Below are 20051 nucleotides of genomic sequence, written 5' to 3'. Positions count from 1 at the left end.
TGCTAATAGCGCCATGGTCCTCCGCCTGGGTCGTAATGAGGCCCCATATCTGTTAAACGTTACTAGTAAATCCAGAAAATGCACCTCGTTCACCCCTAATTCTCCAGGTTCCGCCACATAATGTAAACAAATGATCAGGGATCAGGGCACCGCAGTTCGAATATGGGCAATACCTGAACATGAAGGTTCATGTATCAAACCCCTTACTTCATGAGTAGAGAAATAAGTAATGTCATATCTAAAAGAAAAGAGTGGATTATGTATTCCTTACGAAATAACAAAATTGCCACAATATGTCTTGAATTAGACAACCAATATGGATTCTCCAGTTTCGCCGAGGAGCTGCATACTACTTTGAAATAATGATGGGCTGAATACTGTCAGGCATCTGAAACAATTCCCAAGAAGTCTACCGAATGCAACTATGTGCACAAATAGGTATTTCCTTAATAAAGTTCTTTGCCGACTGTGCAGTTGGTTGAATCTACACACAGAGCGTCAGATGAGACACAGGCTATACCACTATACTTGCGCGCACAGTAAGAAGAACTCCAAACATGTATCTGTTCAGTGTACACACACATTTACAATACTGACATGCACTGGTATAGTGCAGGATATAACTCTACTAGAGAAACACGAGTTTGGCTAAAATAATTAAAAAAACAATCATTTGTTTTTTAAAAACATATGTTTACAACAATGACATGCACTTCAATATACAAGTGCTCTCAGAGATGGGAGTATAACCTCGTTATGTACTAAGAGTGCACAGACAGTATGTAACAATTTTTCCTGAGAGCCACACATGTGTGAGTGGCTTAACAGTAGACTATGTGGACCTAGGGAATATGTAGATGATTTATTGAGGATAATAAACCATAATATCATGTGATATTCTGTTTTCAGATATCTGCATGTGGGCCTGATTTAAAATCTGGAAATGAATATTGAGTTATCACCCCTCAACAAAGAGGTGAGTCACCTATTATTAAGAAACAATACGTTTTCAGAATTCAACAGGTCAATATCCCCTGTGATGTGTTGCAGGGCATCATATGGAATTAATAGAAGAGCTTATGTAAGAAGCTAAGAACATGCTGTGGCATGCAGAAATAGATTTATAGCCCCCATCATTTGTGAGAAAAAAAAGAAATATTACCAGAAAAATGTGGTCTTTACAATTTAGCTTTAGACAGACTTTTATGTTAAATACACTGACTAGCCTGCTAGTATTTCACAGACATAGTGACAAAGGATCCCACAGATGGGCGTACTGAATAATGTATCAGTCCTGATGAAGGCTGCTAAAATTTAGAGCCAAAGAAGCCCAGATGACTAAAATAATAACCCACTGTACAACAAAAACAGGATCAGTAAAAGAACAAAATGTGAAAACCGTACCTCAGAATTTAGATGGCACAGACAGGGCTCGACTGAACCAGAGGCATGATCTAGAGGGGCTCAGTTTCTATTCAGAATGCTCAATGGACCAGGAAGACATTTTATTGGGACATGTTCTCTAAGATAAGTAACAGATCACCCATTAGCCTTGGGAAAAGAAAGGCTGATGACTTTACACCAGGCTAAAATCAACAACGGAGCAGCAGTGGCCCTAGCAGATGCTCTGCGGGGAAATTAAACCTCAAACAAGAAATTAAACGTAGGGGGTGGTTTGATTGTCAGAATCATATGTATGTAATTATTTTGCCATAGTTTTATATAAGGAACCACGTTTTGCCCATTAACTTTGGAACCGTGATACTTACAGAAATGGGACATGTCCCCCTGCCCAACCCCTTTCCTTCCATCCGAAGTCACATTCGGTACACCCAGGTGACTTCAGCACCCAGAGATCATCATTGGTACCAGCAGACCAGCACCGGAAGCTAGAACTCACCCCAACCAGCACTTTGCTCACCCCACCACCTGTAAACCATGTGCGTATATACCTAGCACAGCGACGATGCTGGCCCATCCAAGGAACTCGCCCCCTCCATTGCTACCGCTCTGCAGGGAACGGCAAGTAAACTCCACCAGTTCTCAATGGCCCCTCCTTTGCCTTACCACGATTACATTACATCAAGCCCACACTACCCCACATACATCTGCTGCTGGCCTCCTTTGACCCATACTAGCCTTGAGAAGGCTAACGCAAAGAGTTAGCACCTGCCAAACTCAAAGTTGTCACCTTGAAGAGCACCCTCCAATCTATCCACCTAGGTTCACCTCAATGTGTGGGCCCTGCTGTGCTAACCAGTTCCCCCTCTCCCACACCCTAGGGCTGCTATCATCCCCACTCAGCCCCCACCGTGCGCCACCTCTAATCCAAAGCAAACCGGTGTCTCAGCCCCAGCCTCCATCGCAGCAAGGTATGCATGGCTATGCTCAGGGCCAACCAGAATCATCTCCACACACCTCCTAGCATCCATCCCAAGGAGAAATAGATACCTTGGTGCCAAGACTCATGCTAGGTGTCCCCCTACAAGTGCAAAGACAGCAAAAGCCCCTAGCAAGCAACCCAGCAAAAAACCTATCATGCCCTTAAATAATGCCAGCTAATTGCCAAACCCACCCCAAACCCCACCTCCACTTGTCTTTGCCTCCCCCTTAAATATATCGTCAGTAATCATGACAAGTTCACCACAGAACACTATACCAAAATGAGGGCACCCACAAATGCAAAGCCCCAAGTCAATGGCACTAGCTTCACCTACATCCCTTACTTCCCCCCAAGAACGCCAACAATGCCCTATGCCATATGGAGCCCTCATCAATGTAAGATCACTCCCCGCACATGCCTTGGACATCAATGACCTGATCACCACACTAAAACTAGACTTACTGGCCATCAAAGAAACCTGGCTCCACCAAGCATCAGGCCCTGCTCTGTCTCTAGTACTTCCTGAGGACTTTACCATTCTGAACTGTGATAGACCGGACACCCAAGGTGGATGCATCACTCTCATCTATGGGGAATCCCTTCAAAACAGATCCTGCTGTAACTGCATAGAGGGTCACTCTGAGCACCTTTCTATTAAACTTGAAACTGCCCCCACAGATTCCATCACCATACATATTCTCTACCGCCAGCCTGGCCCTACAGCCACCTTTGAGGAAGACCTCATCCACACTATAGGCGATAACATTAAGCCCACTTCCAGAGTTATACCATTTTGGAACGTCAATCTAGGCCTTCATTACCCCCTAGATACTGCACTTGCCATGGTAGAAAATGCCCTCTCAGACCTTGGTTTGAAACATTGCATTTCCTCTCCTACCCATAACAAATGCAGAACCTTGGACTGGATAGCTGATCTGAACAGGCAGATCATCATGACCTCCAACACCCCCTGCCATGGTCGGACCATCATATCCTTGGCTTTTCTTTCCCCGCACTGAAAGAACTGCCACTGTCCCTGCATACACTACCACCTACCTTGGTTGGTAGCTCCCTTAAAATCTCTAAAGAGTCAATCTGCCCATCCCTCTTGCCCCTCAGCCTTGAACTCCTAGACTCTAGTGACCCTAAAGCCCTAGCAGACATTTATGCTAACACCCTGACCAAAGCAGTAAACTTGGTGGCCCCTCTCCTCCCTAGAAAGTAGAAACCAACATGCCACCTCAACCCTTGGTTCACCACAGACCTACAAGCCCTGTGCTCTAAGAAGGGATAGGCGGAAGCCATCTGGAAAAAAGACTCCACGGATATCACCCAAAATGGCTTTTAATAAGATTTCGAAGGAATATGAACAGTCCATTATGGCACCCAAAGCAGAAGTCTATAACTCTAGATTAGTGAAAGCCAGCTCTAACTCACAAGAATTATTTAGAATCCTCAGAGAGCGAGATGCCCCCATCACAGCCCCAACCACCATCAGCAAAGCCAAAACATGGTGTACTAATATTCAGAATTCTATGCACCCAAAAATGTGCTTGCTACAGAAAATAAAAGCTAACAAACAGGTCTAGACCAGCCCCCTTAACTTACCTCCCATCCGTAAGTACACCCTGCACCATTGTTCCACTTCAGGGAAATCTCAGAACTAGAAACAGCCATCATCCTCAGAAACCTCAAACCATCCAGATGCAAAGGAGACATCTGCCCAGCGACCATCATTAATGATTGCTCTGAAGCTCTAGTACCCTTCATCACGAAATTCATTAAACCCTCTTTCTCGGAAAGTCTGGTCCCGGCTAGCCTTAAAGAATCTTGGTTCCTCCCCTATTGAAAATCCTTCTCTCAACCCTCCGGCGCCAATCAACTACCGCCCTACCACAACAGTACCCTTCCTGCTAAAAAAAATCCAGCATTGAGCAGCCTACAACCAGATCCAACTTTATCTGGAATCAAATCAGATCTTAGGGATACGTCAATCAGGCTTGCGCCCAGGCCACAGCCCTTAATTGGCACTATTAGATATGAAAATCCAACTAGACTCCTTCAGAGATGAGGGCAAACCAGCCATCCTGCTCCTACTGGATCTATTGGCCACTTTCGACCTAGTAGACCACAAGACCCTATGTCACCACCTCACCTTCTCAGCAAACTTTTCAGATGAAGCCACCTCAAGGGCAGATCCATGAGTGCTTTCTCAGACACTGCAAGTGCCCCTCCTATCCCCATTCGGTGCAGTGTCCCCCAAGGTTCCTGTGTCTCCCCTTCCCTCTACAACATTTTCACCAAACCCCTATTCGACCTCCTGGATGAAATTGGTATATCTTATACTAACTATGCTGATTACACCCAAATCCTCCATCCCTTGTCAGGCTCCTATGACGAAGACTCCCTCACTCTCAACAAAATCTACTCTACAATCCAGACCTGGATGGCTACCAACTACTTGTGCCTGAACGACGACAAGACAGAGATCTTGTTGGTAGGCTCACCCACTATGCTGCAGAAACTTAGCCCCCAATACACCTCCTTCAGGATAGATGGAACCCAAATCCCCATCTCAGCTGTGGTAAAAACACTAGGTGTCCATCTGGATGCCTCCCTCTCACTCACCAAACAAGTAAGTGTGGTGGCCTCCTCTGCAGCTTACACGGCCAAGCTCATCAATTCAGCAAGACAGTTCCTGAAGCCAGAGACTTGCCTGACCATTGCTAGAGCAATCACGGGTGCAAAACTGGACTATTGTAATGTCCTCTTTGCCGGGACATCCAAACAGAACATCAACAAATTACAGATAATCCAAAACAATGCCCTCCGAGCAGTGCTAAACATACCATTAAGAGACCACATCCCAGCAGCCAGGAAAAAAGCTCACTGGCTCCCTTTTCGGGAAAGGATTATTTTCAAAACATTGTCTATTAGTCACAGATGCTTGAGTAACACTGCCCGCAATACCTTTCCCAGAAAATTGAGAGATCAAAGACTATCAGGCCGGTAAGGTCTCTATATGTTAATCGTCTGGCCCTTCCTAAAGTGAAAAGGGGGTGGGTTTAGCTTCCCTACTGTAGCAGTGAAGCCATGGAACGCCCTCCCCCTGAACTAAGAGCAGAGGATTCCTACTGGTCCTTCCGCAAAGCCTTGAAAACCTGGCAGTTTGCCAAATGGTCCACTTCCCGGGCACGTTTTGAACAATTATCTATTGTTGTAATAACCTGCATTTATGTCTTTTGTCTACATGTCTATAGCGGGGTAACACACCGCTGGTGAAAGCTTATGTATCATGTAATTGGTTCACAACAGTGCCCTGCCGCCTTATGGTTTCGGCGCATTACAAATGAGAAAAAGAAAATAAATCTATCATTTTAAAGCTTACCCCAATGTCTTTTTGTTGCCACAACTTCCATCAAATTACGACATTGGGGCAAAAGTAACAACCTAAAATGTATTTCTAGCTCCCCACAAAAGTTCACGAGACTAAAAGTTGGGCAGTTAGAAGCATAGGGAATCGTGTAACTCAGTGTAAAGTTTGGGGATACAGACTTTTATTATTTGTTACTAAAGTGTGAAAAACAGTCAGTTGGACCTGCAACCTCCTAGAGGAAAACAAATATATATATATATATTGTGATGTTTATTTGTAAAATAAAAGTGTTATGTCATGTAGTGATGTTTTAGGTGAAAAATGTAAAGATGTCAAATGAAAACTCTGGTGGTGGATTCATCCTTTGCATCATTTCAACTATATATCTATGGGGGCCTATCCATAGAGAGGGCATAGGCCTTGGGGGTGGGGAGGACCGTAGGGGTCCAAGTACAATTCAGGCCCAATAAGTTAACACCTCCTGATTTCAATATTTCAGAGGTGTGGCTTTAAAGTTAAAAAGTGGCTGCACCAGCCAGAGAGAAAAGAACTAAAAAAATCATGGGGTGAATACTGAAAGAGGGTTGCAGAGTTTAACCTTGCCTGGACAGCTGCCTGATGTCATTTGGATGCAGGTATTGAAAAATGCAGCAGATTTAACATTGCCTTGGAGACATAAATTGGGAAAGACTAGAGAGGCTGGGATCTTTGCAAGGAGAGCAAAATAAAGGAATGAATGCTGGTGGTTATCCATGTCTGAAGTGCCTGACCAGAAACGCTGATGTCTTTCCTGAACGCTGAACCCAGAAATCCAATGTAAGCAGTTTGTTCTACCGAACCAAGTGAGGGGATTTGTTTGATTAAATACCTTCCTCTTAGTTAATAGGTGGGAGGTATGGAAGTAGATCCTTAGTATATTTTGACAAATAATAATTCAGTTAATTCCCCTATTGCAAAATAACATGGTGTGGCTTTGTTAACATTTGAAATTAACAAAACTCACTCCCAGTGTGAATAAGAACTACAGACAGTTAATGTATTCGGGTTCACCTATTTTCCTTGTCAACCCCAGAATTCCCTAAAGGGGGGGCGTCCTTGTCCAAAAACGAAATTCCTAACTGTCACCATTCCTCAGACCTGGCCTTTAAGCAGAGGGGTGCTGAATGCAACCAAAGGTCTGGGTTTTTGATGCTGGGTAGAGAAGAGATTTGCTAAATGAAACCAAATGTAGTTCCTAGTTGAAAAACACAGACTCTCTCCGGAGAGTGAGAAAGTAACCGTGGTAGATATGATATGATGTGGCATTTATAATGCACCTGTAAACAAGTGTTTCTTATGCATTGCTTCAGGGTGAAGAAGGAAGAAGGGTTTTATCATTCCAAAATAATATCAAAAGTTTGTGGTGTTTTCAAAACTGCTAGCATTTTCATGTGGGCAGGGAAATTAAACATACAAATCACTGCATGCGACATTGCTTTGAAAATAAAAAATAGTTGAAATTGGCTTAAATTTAAACCATATCAAGTAATGCGAATGCTCATGATCTTGCAATGTTCCATGATGGTATTGTTTAATGTTGTCCTTTGGGGGGCTTTGTGGGGCAGAATGATTGAACTGTTTATTTTGCCTTCTTCCATGTACATGAGACCCAAAAGTGAAATCCCCAAAAGTGAGTTTCTCTACTGAAATTGTATTTTGAGCCGCAGAGAAGATGGCTTGTGTAATCATTTGGTGCAAACATTCATTGAACCCATTATTTGAAATATATATATTCTTTCTGTACCCCGGCCTCGTTCTTGGCTTATTAGTGGCACAGGGGGAGGGATCTACGTGGCTCTGTATGAGTCATAGTCAGGGCTAGACTGAACCGGAAAAATGATATACTGTGCGGCACTTTAATTGGGAGGCGAATGAACTCCCCATGTACAGTACAGCAGCTTCAAGACCCTAACATGTTCACAAACTAAATCACAAGCATGCCTTCCACCAAATGTGCCTACATTCTGATTCCAAAATCTTAAAACATTCGATACACCCAAAGTGGTGTTTCATTATGCTTGCATGCTTTTCGATCTGTCATCGCCTGCATCCGTTCTTCAATGCCTTGTCACTCGCCTCCTAGCAGGAATCAGAAATGCCATTTTCTCCCAGGATGGCGTATTAATCTGCGGGGATACTGAAGAAATGTATAACCACACCCTCGACCTAGAAACTAGACAGTCCTGTGGGATGAGAGACATCATGCTGGGAAGTGTGAATTCTTCAAAGGCAATGTTGAATATCTTGTCAGCTAAGGATGGGGCGAGTGAAAGCGATTCAGGATGAGTCCAACCCTACTCTTTCATGGGTTGCACTGCCTTTTGCGAAATATTAAAGCAACTGTGAGCTCTCCTGCCAAAGGATGACCCATTTCACTGGAGCCCTACTGTGCAGTGCACATTTGAGCAAATCACTCATGCCATCCGTAATGCACCATGTTTATGCTCGTTCCAACGCAATGCTCTCAACATCCTGACAGTCGACGCCAGCGCCTATGGACTGGAGCAGTAAACAAAGGCTGATGAAAGAGTACCATTGTTTGAAAACACACCACCTCTTAGCATACTGAAAATAACTAGGGTGTATTAGGGTGTTAGCTATTATTTTCTGTAGCAAGCATATTTTTGCGTGTATAGCATTCTGAATATTAGTACACCATGTTTCATCTTTGTTGATGGTGTTTGGGGCTGTGACAGGGGGCCTCTAGCTCTCTGACGATTCTGAATAATTCTTGTGAGTTAGAGCTGGCTTTCACTATTCTAGAGTTATAGACTTCTGCTTTGGCTGCCATAAGGGCTTGTTTTTTATTCCTTTGAAATCTTATTAAAAGCCATTTTGGGGATATCCGTGGAGTCAAAGAATCAAGAATCTGTAATAGAGTTGCAGAAGCTTGAATGTGCATGGGCGATGGAACAATGCCTCAGTCATGCCTGCGGCAGACGCTTCAACTTGCACACCACAGACCATACGCATTAATCCACATTCTGCTTCGAAACGACACCCAATATTTTCCCTCCAGACTGTCTAGATTTTTATCCTAAGTCCAAGAATTGAAATTTGGAATATTGTATTCACCGGGTTGGGATAACAAACAGGCAGATTGTCTATCCAGCATGCCCTCCCAACAATGTGCATGCCAAACATGAGTGTGTAGTGGCTTCCATTCAAGATGCTGCTCTGGATGCAATGGCTTGCATTACTGAATCTCGCTGGGTGGACCAACCCTCTATGCAAAGTAAAATGCTGCACCATCTCAGGATGGTGCAGCAGGAGAAGGCTGTGCATGCCACGCTGCAACCGCACCCAGAAATTCACAATCGACCCACCGCCGAAAGTAGCCTTCTCATGTGGGGTCAGACACTGCATTCCCACCTGCTTCTGTTGGCACACAAGGGCCACTGTGGAGGGACTGTAACCAAACAGCAGCACAGAGAGAAATATTGCTGGCCCATCATGGCTAGAAGTGGACATCACTACAGCATCGTGCACCACTTAAAAAGAGGGTGACAAGTTGCTCTCATATTCACACCCCCTCTGGTTTCAGGTGAGTGGGCCACTACTATTATGGAAAAAGTGGGCATAGATTTTATCGTCCCCTTGACTTCCTGCCACATGAACAATGCTTTTTTGTCGTGCTCATGGACTATACGTCCAAAGGGATTGAAGCACCATTCGTGTCCTTCAACATTACGTCTTCCCTCAATACCTTGTGACAGATAGTTTTGGGTTCAATTTACCTCTCGTGAAATGGTTGTGTTTCTCAGCTCCTGCGGCCTACAACAATGTTCTATGTTCATACATGTTCTATGTACTGCGCTTCGTCAAAAAGGCCATATAAAAAGCACATTATTTGTATTTTTATTATCATTATGCTTAAAACACCCTAAAGGTAATGGACAGGTTGAAAGAATAAACAGGTTTCTAAAGAGACTCAGTTCAATTCGCCAGAGCATCGGGACATGACGGGCCAGAGCAGTCCACAGTCACAGTTAATTCTACGGCGGGATTATCCCCGTTTACCCTATGGAGAAGGAGAGGTTCGAACACTGTACTAATGATTCCCGCATGCACACATTCAAAACGTCGTGAAAACATTCTAGACCTCACAACCACCCAAGAAAAAATCAAGAGCAGGCAAATAAGTAACGGTGCACAATACAACATACGTCATGGCAGCAAACATTTGCGTCATGTGGGAGATATTGTAAAGATCAAAATACCTCTCAAATGCCATGAGCCAGGGTCCAAATTCAGCAAGCAAAGATGCATCACGTGCCTGTATTGCCATTCTGTGGTCATGGAAGGGAGAAGATAAAGAGATCAAAAGTGGCCTTGTGCCAACCTCCATATAGCACTCAGACATGCAGCTCCACACCCTCGATGACTGACCAAACCACCACCGACAACAGTCGCAACAGAAATTGTCAAGAATCGCAACAAACTCTGCGACAGCGCAAACACTCCTGCAGAGAAAGATAACCCATCTCAGGATGGTGCTAATGTGCAGAACTCACCACCGCCAATGCCAGAGATATCATTGGTCGTGGAGGACACTATGAGGCAGTGAGAAGTAGCGAAAGGAACGTAACATCAAGTACATAAGGAAAGATCCAACCAGCGGAACCACCGCAACATGCTCAGAAAAGACTTCTTCAAGGTTTCAACTGAACATCATCATTCAATGAAAGGAGATGATATAGCATTCCCCTCGCCATGCACCCCTGCCTGTAGCCACTGCACAAAGCTCTCCCACATAGTCCCACCTCAAGGAGCATCCATGCGCGTGGTGTAAAAGCTGTGTGTGCGAAGAGAAATGGATGAGAGTGGACGGGGAGGTAGCTCCTGCAGGTGCAGCACCAGGGAGGGCTTCAGAAATGAGGTTGCACCCTACGATATATTATCGTCTAAATTTACTGGAAGCCATAAACAAAGAAGGTGAGTGAGCTTTACGTTAGGCTTCGTCATCCAAATCCCCACATTAGTGTAATGTCTGGAGTAAGCACAACCTTGCATCTCCCTTGGCGGGTATTTGCGGACCCTCTCCCAGATACTACACAGACCTGCTTTAGGACTTATAATGGGCGTGCCTATGCAGGTCTCCAGGGAAATCTCATAAGGACTATAGCAGAGAGGCAAATCATATTTAGCCACTAGGTTTAGAGGACTTCGCACCATTTTAGAGGTTTTAGATTTGAAATGCTGCTGCTCTGTCCACACACATTTCCTTACATTTCACTGAGTATATTTCTTTGTGCACACTTGCAATCTATGCCATTTAAACATAACAACTACAAAATAAAGGCATTGTTTGGATAACGGGCAGTATAGCTCAGTGGAAACTCGTCTTGTAAGCAAGACGATTCAGAGCAACACAGGTTTGAATTGTGGGTCCCCGCTTAGCAACTTATTCAGTATGGAGCAGGTTATAAATAACCAATTATAATAATGATGTTAAATGTTAAAGGTATTTGTACCGCGCACCATCACCAATGGAATTGGTCCCCAGGCGCTCTGGCGGATCTGTAAACGATAAGGTGGGATGGGTTAGTAAGGTGAAGACGGAGCAGGATAGTGAAAGGAGTGGTGTTCTGTTGGCAGCTTCAAATCGGTGTACACCTGGTGCTGAGCTTTGGTGCGGGTATTGGATCGGTGTAAGTCCGCGTGTGCTGTTGCTCCAGCTTATGTGTTGTTGCAGTGTTGTGAAGTGCGTGTGGCTTGTTGTGCGAGAGATGGTTGTGTGAGTTTTTTGAGTGAGATAAGTATGCAGAGTTTGAGCTTATATTGGTTAGTGGGTTACCTGACCTTTAGCATGCTAACATTCACTGTTTTGTCTAAGTGTGGCACTTGTTGGCCTTCACAATCCCATCTAGATGTGGCTCAGGCCAATGTTTAGAATTCTATCTAGGTGTGGGCATGCCAACATTCACAGTCTTATCTAGATGCGGCGCAGGCTAGTGTTTAGACATCTGTCTAGGTGTGGGGATGCTAACATTCACAACTTTATCTGGATGCTACGCAGGCTGGGGTTCACAATTCTAAGTGTGGCACATGCTAACATTCAGGTTACATCTAGGCGCGGGCATGCTATCCTTCAATCAATCACATCTTGATGCAACCCAGGCCAATGTCCACAATTCTAACTGTGGCCTATGCTACTCTTCAGGTTTCGCATAGGTGCAGGCATGCTAACATTCAAAGTCCTATCTAGATGCGACCCAGGCTAATATTCACAAATCTATCTAAGTGTGGGCATGCTGACATTCAGGTTTCACCTAAGTGCGGGCATGCTAACATTCAAGGTCCTATCTAGATGCGACGCAGGCTAATATTCACAATTCTATCTAAGTGTGAACATGCTAATATTCACAATTCTATCTAAGTGTGGGCATGCTAACATTCAAAGACCCATCTAGATGCAACGCAGGCCTATATCCATAATTCCATCTAAGTGTGGCCATGTTAATATTCACAATTCTATCTAAATGCATCTGCCGGTCTGGATATGGTCTGTCCGGTACGTACGAGTGGGTGAGTCACTGAGGGCTTTCGTCTGGGTATAAGTATGTGATCAGTCTCTGGAGCCTTCTTTACGTGGCTATTTCCCATGATATCTTATGCTCTGTCGAGTGGTTGGTTCTTTGGTTTGAGTGTTTGTCCAATTTGAGAGTGGCCAAGGTTGGAGTCATTTTCATCGTTGTTTTAAGGTATGGGCATTCTGGTGCATCTCCGTTGTGGTTATGCTGTGAAGAGCCATGATTTGAGGAGTTTCCTGAATGCTAGGTGTTTTGTTGTGTTCCGTATATTCTTAGGTAGGCCATTCCAAGTTTTGGGTGCCTGGTGAGAGAAAGAGGATCCTCTGAGTTTTTTTCTGTTGTAGGGTTTCGGTTCCAGGCATATGTCGGTGCTTGATCTTAGTGTTCTTGTCGGTTGATGTAGGCGTAGTTTGTCGCTTAGGAATTCTGCGCCTTGTTTGTGTATTGCTCTGTGCATGATGCACATGGACTTGAACTTTATTCGCTGTTTTAGTGGTAGCCAGTGTAGTATTTTTTGCGCGGGTGTGAAGTGTTCTCTTCTGGGTAGCTTGAGGAGGAGTCTGGCTGCTGCATTTTGTATGCGTTGCAGTTTTTTTATAAGTCGTTCGGGCATGCCCAGGTATGGGCTATTGGCATAGACTACTTTGGACAAGAATAGTGCGATGATGGAAAGTGTTTTGTTGGCGAACGACAGGAACGGTAGGATCCTTTTTGCTGCTCGCAGGAGGAAGAAACATTTCTTGATTACCGAGTTTACTTGTGGCTATAGAGTGAGGTTGATATCCATCTGGACCCCTAGGTTTTTTTATAGTTGATGATGGTTTTGGCGTGGTGCCGAGCTCTCTTGGCCAGGGGATGTAGTTGATGTCGCCTCCCTTTTTTGAAACAATCATTATCTCTGTTTTGCCTGGGTTGATTTTGAGATGGTAGAGGTTCATCCAGTTGAATATGTCACGAAGGCAGTTCTCTAGTGTGGTGTTTTCATCTCGGTGTCTTGTATGTTGAAGATTATTTAAGTATCGTCGGCATCGTTGTAGCATTTGAGGCCATGTTTTTTGATGAGTTTGATTAATAGGTACATGTAGATGTTGAATAGAAGCGGGGAGAAGGATGATCCTTGTGGTACTCCGCACGTGGAGTCTCTGGGTTTGGATTTAAAAGGTTTCATCCATACTGTTTCTGTTCTGTTTGTTAGGAAGGATTTGCTCCATAGGTGGGCAGTGTCTGTTATCCCTAGCCATTCTAAGCTCTTTATGAGGATGGCGTGGTTGACAGTGTCGAAAGCTGCAGACAGATCACGGAGAATCAGGGCGGTACTGTTGTCCGAGTCTGCATTTGCTTTTAGGTCGTCCCATATTGAGAGGAGAGCTGATTCTGTTCCTCTCATAGGTCTGAAACCAACTTGTGCCTTGTCTAGTAGGCAATGCTCTTCTATGAATTCTGGGGTTATTTGGTAGACGTAGGTTTCTAGCAGTTTGGCTATGTACGGTATGTTGGAGATGGGTCCTCTACGTTTCCTGTTGTGTCTTTGAGTAGCGGCTTGATGTAAGCTGATTTGAAGGCCTGTGGTACTTTACCTGTTGAGATTGAGAGGTTGAGGAGGTTCCTGTGATATTCCATGGGGGTTCCTTGTTTGAGAATTGTTTTGCATATGTCCGGGGGGGCAAGGGTCTTCAGGAGAGCCTGATTTGTTGCTCTGGTTTACCAGTTTGACGAAAGCCTCAACTGATATTTCTGGGAAGTTTCTAAGCTTGTTGGCGTGTTCCTCGTCGGTGTCGGTGGGGTTTGAGCTGTGATTGCTTGGCCTGTTTTGTATGGTATGTTGGATGGAGGTTATTGTGTTTGTGAAGTGGTCTCCGAGGTCCTCGCAAAGTTACATCGATGGAATTGGCGTGTTGTTGCAGCCCGGTGTTTTTTTTATTTCGTTTATGATTTTGAATAGTTCTTTTTGAGCGTTTGGTGCTCTGAAGATTACGTTGTCGTAATGTTTTCTCTTCGCTTTTTGTATTTCCTTTTATATGAGCTGATCTGTTGTAGGAATTTCAATTTGTTTGCGGTTGTGTTGTTGGTCCTCCATCGGATTCTAGTTTTCGTTTTTTTCTTTTCATGGCGTTGAGTAGTGGGGTGAACCATTTTGCTGTAGTTTTCTTACGTGATCGGGTGAAGGGCTTTTCTTTGGCGATGTCGTCTAGGGTTGTTGCGATCCAGATATGAAGTAGGGCAACTTTTTTGTCTAGGTCTGCTTCTTCCATGGTTGATGCTTGTGGTTTGCTGAGTTCTAGGAACTCGGTTAGGTTGGAGTTTTTTATGGTTTCCAATTTCTTTTCATCATGATGGGTCATTTTTCTTGTTGCTTTTTTGTTGGAGTGGTCGTTGTGATTATGAATGGAATGATGAGGTGGTCGCTCCAGAGTATTTGAATTGGGGGTGCAGTGGTGATGAGATCCTTGTTGGCGAAGATTGCGTCAAGTGTGTGCCCTGCTGAGTGGGTTGCTCCTTTGACTAGTTGTTGAAGGTTCATGGCTGCTAGTTGGGTGGTTAAGGATTTTTGTGTGGTTGTGGTTTCTTCGTCGAACCAGATGTTGAAATCTCCAAGGATGATCAGATGATTGTACTTGATGGCTAGGATGGTGATTACGTCCGTGAAAGCGTCTATGAAAGTCACATCGTAGATTGGTGGTCTGTATATCAGTATGAATTTCAGGTTAGTTTTGGGGTTTACTGAAAGTCGTAGTATTAAGGATTTGCATTTATCGATGTTTAGTGGATCTTCCATTTTGATGGTCAGTTGTTCCTTGTGGATGATCGCTAGTCCCCCTCTCTTTTTGATTTTCTGTTTGTTTGTTAGCATTTGAAGTCTTCAGGCAGGCAGTTGTTGAGGGTGATCTTGTAGTTGTCGTCTAGCCATGTTTCGGTTACAAATAGGATGTCTATGCCTCCTTCTGACAGGAGGTCGTATATTCCAGTTGAGTGTTTAGACATTGACCTTGCATTTATTAGGTTACAGTGGATTCGCTGGGTGAGATTTTGTTTTGAGGTTATTTGTTGTTCAAGTTTGTAATTGTCTGTTCGTGGTGTTTCCGCGTTGATGTCGGTAGGATGAAGAACGGCGACGGCTGCTTCTTCATTGAAGCGGTCCAATAAGTTGATAACAGGGCTGATTAGTCTTGGTGTTTCTGCTGTGATGCTGCTTGGATGAAGATCAGCTGTGGTTTCTTCATTGAGTCCGATTGTCGGGTGGGAGGTAGCATTGCTGGTTGTCGGTGCTTCCCTGTATTGTGCGGGATGTAGTGGAAAAAGATGTTGCCCCTCTGTTCTTGTGATCTAAGCGGTAATGGGGTCGGAGCCCTTCCACTCTCTTGTTGAGCGCTCCCATCTTTTTTCCGCGTGTTTCAGGAAATTCTTTGCATGTTTCGAGGTTTCCGTGTTGGGGTGTCGGTGTACCGTGGTTGTTGAGAGGTAAGGTGTGAGGTATGAGGATTTTTCTCTAGTAGATTTTGTTCCGTTTATGGCTGTGTTAGGTGTGTTTCCTTCCAGTGGGGCTGCTTCTTGTGGGTTCTGTCGGTGTTGTGTGTTCGCGTCTCTTTTTGCACGATCTTGTTCTCTTTCTCGACGTCCTTTTCTGTCTCGGGCCATTTTCCAGTTTAAGTGCAGGTGTAGTAAGGTAGTTGGTCCTCTATGCTGTGTTGTGCAGTCGCAGTGACCTCGGTTTTTCCTTCTATGGATACGCTGGGGTGTTCTCTGGCTCACTGTTGCTTTTCTGTCAGTGGGTAGGGTGTGTTTCCTAAGGGTGCACTGTCGGGGGGGTTAGGGTGTTAACGGTCTGCTGGAATGGGACTTAATTGAGTTAGGTTGCGGTGGGTTTCCGGGATTGATAGAGTACTGAACTAAGCACAGTTAGATTATTTGAGAGAACTGTATAGTGGGAGAGAGTTCTATCAGTGCAATCTAAACATCACACAATGCATTTTGGAGAAAGACCCCCTGCTATATTTGAGAGACCTGTACAGTGTGAGAGAGGCCTAACCATGATGTCTAACCATCATACAACGCGGTTTCGAGACAGAACCCTTGCTCGGTTTGTGAGACCTGTATAGTGGCGGAGAGGCCTATCGGTGCAATCTAAACATCCTACAGTGCAATTTGGAGACAGAGCCCCTGCTAAATTTGAGAGACCTGTATAGTGGGAGAGAGGCCTATCAGTGCAATCTAAACATCATACAATGCAATGTGGAGACAGAACCCCTGCTAAATTTGAGAGGCCTATCAGTGCAATCTAAACATCACACAATGCAATTTGGAGACAGAACCCCTGCTAAATTTGAGAGGCCTAAGCATGCAATCTAAACATCATACAATGCACTTTGGAGACAGAACCCCTGCTAAACCTGAGAGACCTGTATAGTGGGAGAGAGGCCCATCAGTGCAATCTAAACATCATACAATGCAGTTTGGAGACAGAACCCCAGCTAAATTTGAGAGGCCTAACCATGCAATCTAAACATCATACAATGCAATTATCTTCTTTACTTTGGACTTTGGGAGCGATCTATCATTGTTGGGAGAATTGAAGTTGCCAATTTAGTTGCAGGACCTACTTCCCTCTTTCCCCCACACGTCCAGCATACCCAACATTGAGTGCAGTACACCTCAGATTTCTCTGCCAGCTTGACACTCAGACCAGCATTAGGAGTGTCTTCCTTTACTCCAGGGGCGTATTGCAGAAATGTTGCATGGGTGCAAAAGCAATTGTACGCAGTATTAGCACTAGGGAAAAAATACGCTAGGCCAAAAAGATATTCTTTCAATGTATTGTAACCCTGTTAAATTGCACTTACACAGCTGCTGCGAAGTCTCTGTAATACAGCCCCGGGTGAACACTGTGAGATGGGCACATGAGATCAGCAATATAAACAATGATGTCTGAAGTTGGGGCATGGGTCTTAGACACCATCCTTCCGGGGCCAAATCCACTTCGTGTTTTCAGGCTACATGCACGCAAAATGCATTTGGAAACAGCAGATCAAATTGGAGCAATTTACATAGTGAATGGTTATCCTGAATTGTTATCCTGAACACCTGCTGTGGTTCAGGCTCTCAAGGAACACACTTGAAGACCCCTAGACTAGGGACCAAATAGAATGTTCATAGTGAGATATAGAGTGTGATACTGAAAATGGAGACATAGGGGAAAGAGAGCGTATGTATTACCATAGAGATGCCCAGAAGGAACGCAGTGCACCAGTTTATTGGCGGACCCGACAACAAGATACAGCAAAGGAACCCAATCACCCTAATAGCAGCAGCAGGGACCTCAGCACATCAGAGATACATCCAGCACTCATTAATAAGAGAGCAAGAAAGAAAGCCACCACCCGTGTTCCCCAGACAGAAACCCACTATGATTCTGGTCCATTATTGGTTCACATCAAGCAGACCAGGATGACGGAGATCTTCCCATTACATATAGGTGTCTCCTTCACGTGATACAGTTGCCTGAACAGGAAAAATAACTTTAGGCACCCCAGGCTCACACCCCAAGCAATTACTTGAGATTAGCCATAAACACAGAAAGGCCTAATGAGAGGGGAACAATCAGGCTCTCTCTATTGTCCTGAAGAAGGCTGGAGTCATCAGAGAGCCACCATCACACGGCTTGCTCAGACCGGCCGAAACACGTGACCATTACTTTTTTGTTGTTTATCCAGAGACGCAATTTTATAGAAACGTGATGCATAGGAATATGTTAATGGTTTCGTTTTTACGAAGCCTTTAATCAAATAAAAGGCTGCTTTAGAGTGTTGTGCATTCGGTTTCAAGTATGAATGTGGTTACAAAAGAGGTATGCCTGATCAACTAGGTAGAATGTAGTCATCATTAAAAATTGAAGAATGTGGTTCCGCAATGAGGATTTTTAAATTGTGATTTTGCTAATTGTTATTCATGAATTATGTACAAAAATTAACACTTTAATTTTGTAGTGCATGCAGTTATAATCTATTATAATCCATTTTGTCCACCACTTAATGTCTTGATTAATTGTGTCTTTAGACATATTGATTTCCTGGGTGATCAAGACTCTACAAGGTACCCTTAGATAGTTTAGTGTATTACCATAGAAACATGTATTATTATACCACTTACCATCACTAGCTGGAATATTCAATGCCAGGCATCTTATTTTTGGTGAGGTGTATAAAGACCCAGGATGCTGGGATACAGGAAGTTGGGTGACACCGGATCAGGAGGTGCTCAATCTTGATAAAGACTTGGGAGGCTGGAGGCAATATCCAGGGGGTGCTTTGAGGCCACATAGGCACCCAAACTGGATGAAGACCCAGAGAGTGGAGAAGAGACCCCTGAGACCAGACCAAAGAACTTAAAAAGCTGGACCAAGAGGCAAGGAGAACGAGAGTGGTGGTCAAAGATAGTGAAATTGTTAAGAGAAATGGTGATGCTCAGAAGAGTGAAGAAGGGTACAAAGAGAGTGAAGAATCAAGGGAGGAGTCTGAAGACAAGAGGTAGGTAGAGAGGGAGAAAGAACGGGAAGAAAGAGATGAGGAGTGGGTGCAGGAATTAATAAGCGATAGTAGGCTGAAGTGCAGTGGGACAGTTAGGAGAACAATAAGATGAACTGGAACAGGAGATGCTGGGAGAGATAGAGGATTTGAGAAATCAGAACTGGAGAAAGAGAAGAAAGCCTAGTGATGGAAACAGAAGCAGGGGGAGGATGAAAAGAGACGATAGCTATAGAGTTCTGGGCCTAGGGATTACAACTTCAGGACTAGGAGGGGAATCAGCGTAGTTGACCCCCCTCTTCCCCAGCCAAGCTTCACCGGTCACCTTCTAGACCTTTGGTGGTGTCCCACATTCTCAACTTATGCCCCACACTCGCATGGCATGGAATCCTGACATTTCCACTGTGGTAGACCATCTTGATGAACAGACAGTGGGGAATCCAGAGAAGAATAACAGACCACAGACCTGCACAATCAGGTCACAGAGGAGAAAAGGGGAGACTGTGAAATCCGTGCTGACTGGGGATTGTCAAAGGTCCCCAGGAGCAAGTCTGAGCACTTGAAAAAACAGAGAATCTGTTAAAAGTTCTTTTGGTTGCATCAAATCTTCGTAACATTAAACCACAGAACATTGTGAGGGTGGAGAGAAGCCGTTTTAAGCTTTTTGTTTTCCCTGAATTTGTAATTATGCAAAGCCACTGGACTAATCCTGACATTACCCGTGCACCTTATCCCTACTCGTTTATTGTTTTGCCCAATCCTTGTAAACGGTCCCTTGTGAAACACGTTAAACTTAATTTTCTGAGTTTGTCTGATCTTTTCATCCCTGTCACATGCATGACAGGCGACATGACTGTCTGGGTATTGCAAGTGCCCTCATTGCTCTGACACTGAAATTAGTATATTTTTAAAGGAACGGTACAACATTAAGCACATGTTTGCCATAAAATGTTTATCTATAAGAGTGCAATTAATTGCATGGGTGATTAATTGTTAATCGTGTCAATATTTTGGTCATCACAATTTATATGACAGAACAAAGTAGCACTATTTTTTTTTTTCAAACTCTTTTTATTAGTGGAAACCTAGGAACACAAGGCATCTCATCATCTACAGTACACATTTCAGAACAGAATATTGGCGTCATGATTATAGCATTTACACATATTTACATAGATTTGTCATCATCGGAGGACAGGTTG

The sequence above is a fragment of the Ambystoma mexicanum genome, chromosome 11, assembly GCF_040938575.1.
Source record: "Ambystoma mexicanum isolate Mex_15411 chromosome 11, UKY_AmexF1_1, whole genome shotgun sequence".
NCBI classification, from domain to species: domain Eukaryota; kingdom Metazoa; phylum Chordata; class Amphibia; order Caudata; family Ambystomatidae; genus Ambystoma; species Ambystoma mexicanum.
This window is presented reverse-complemented; position numbering follows the sequence as displayed.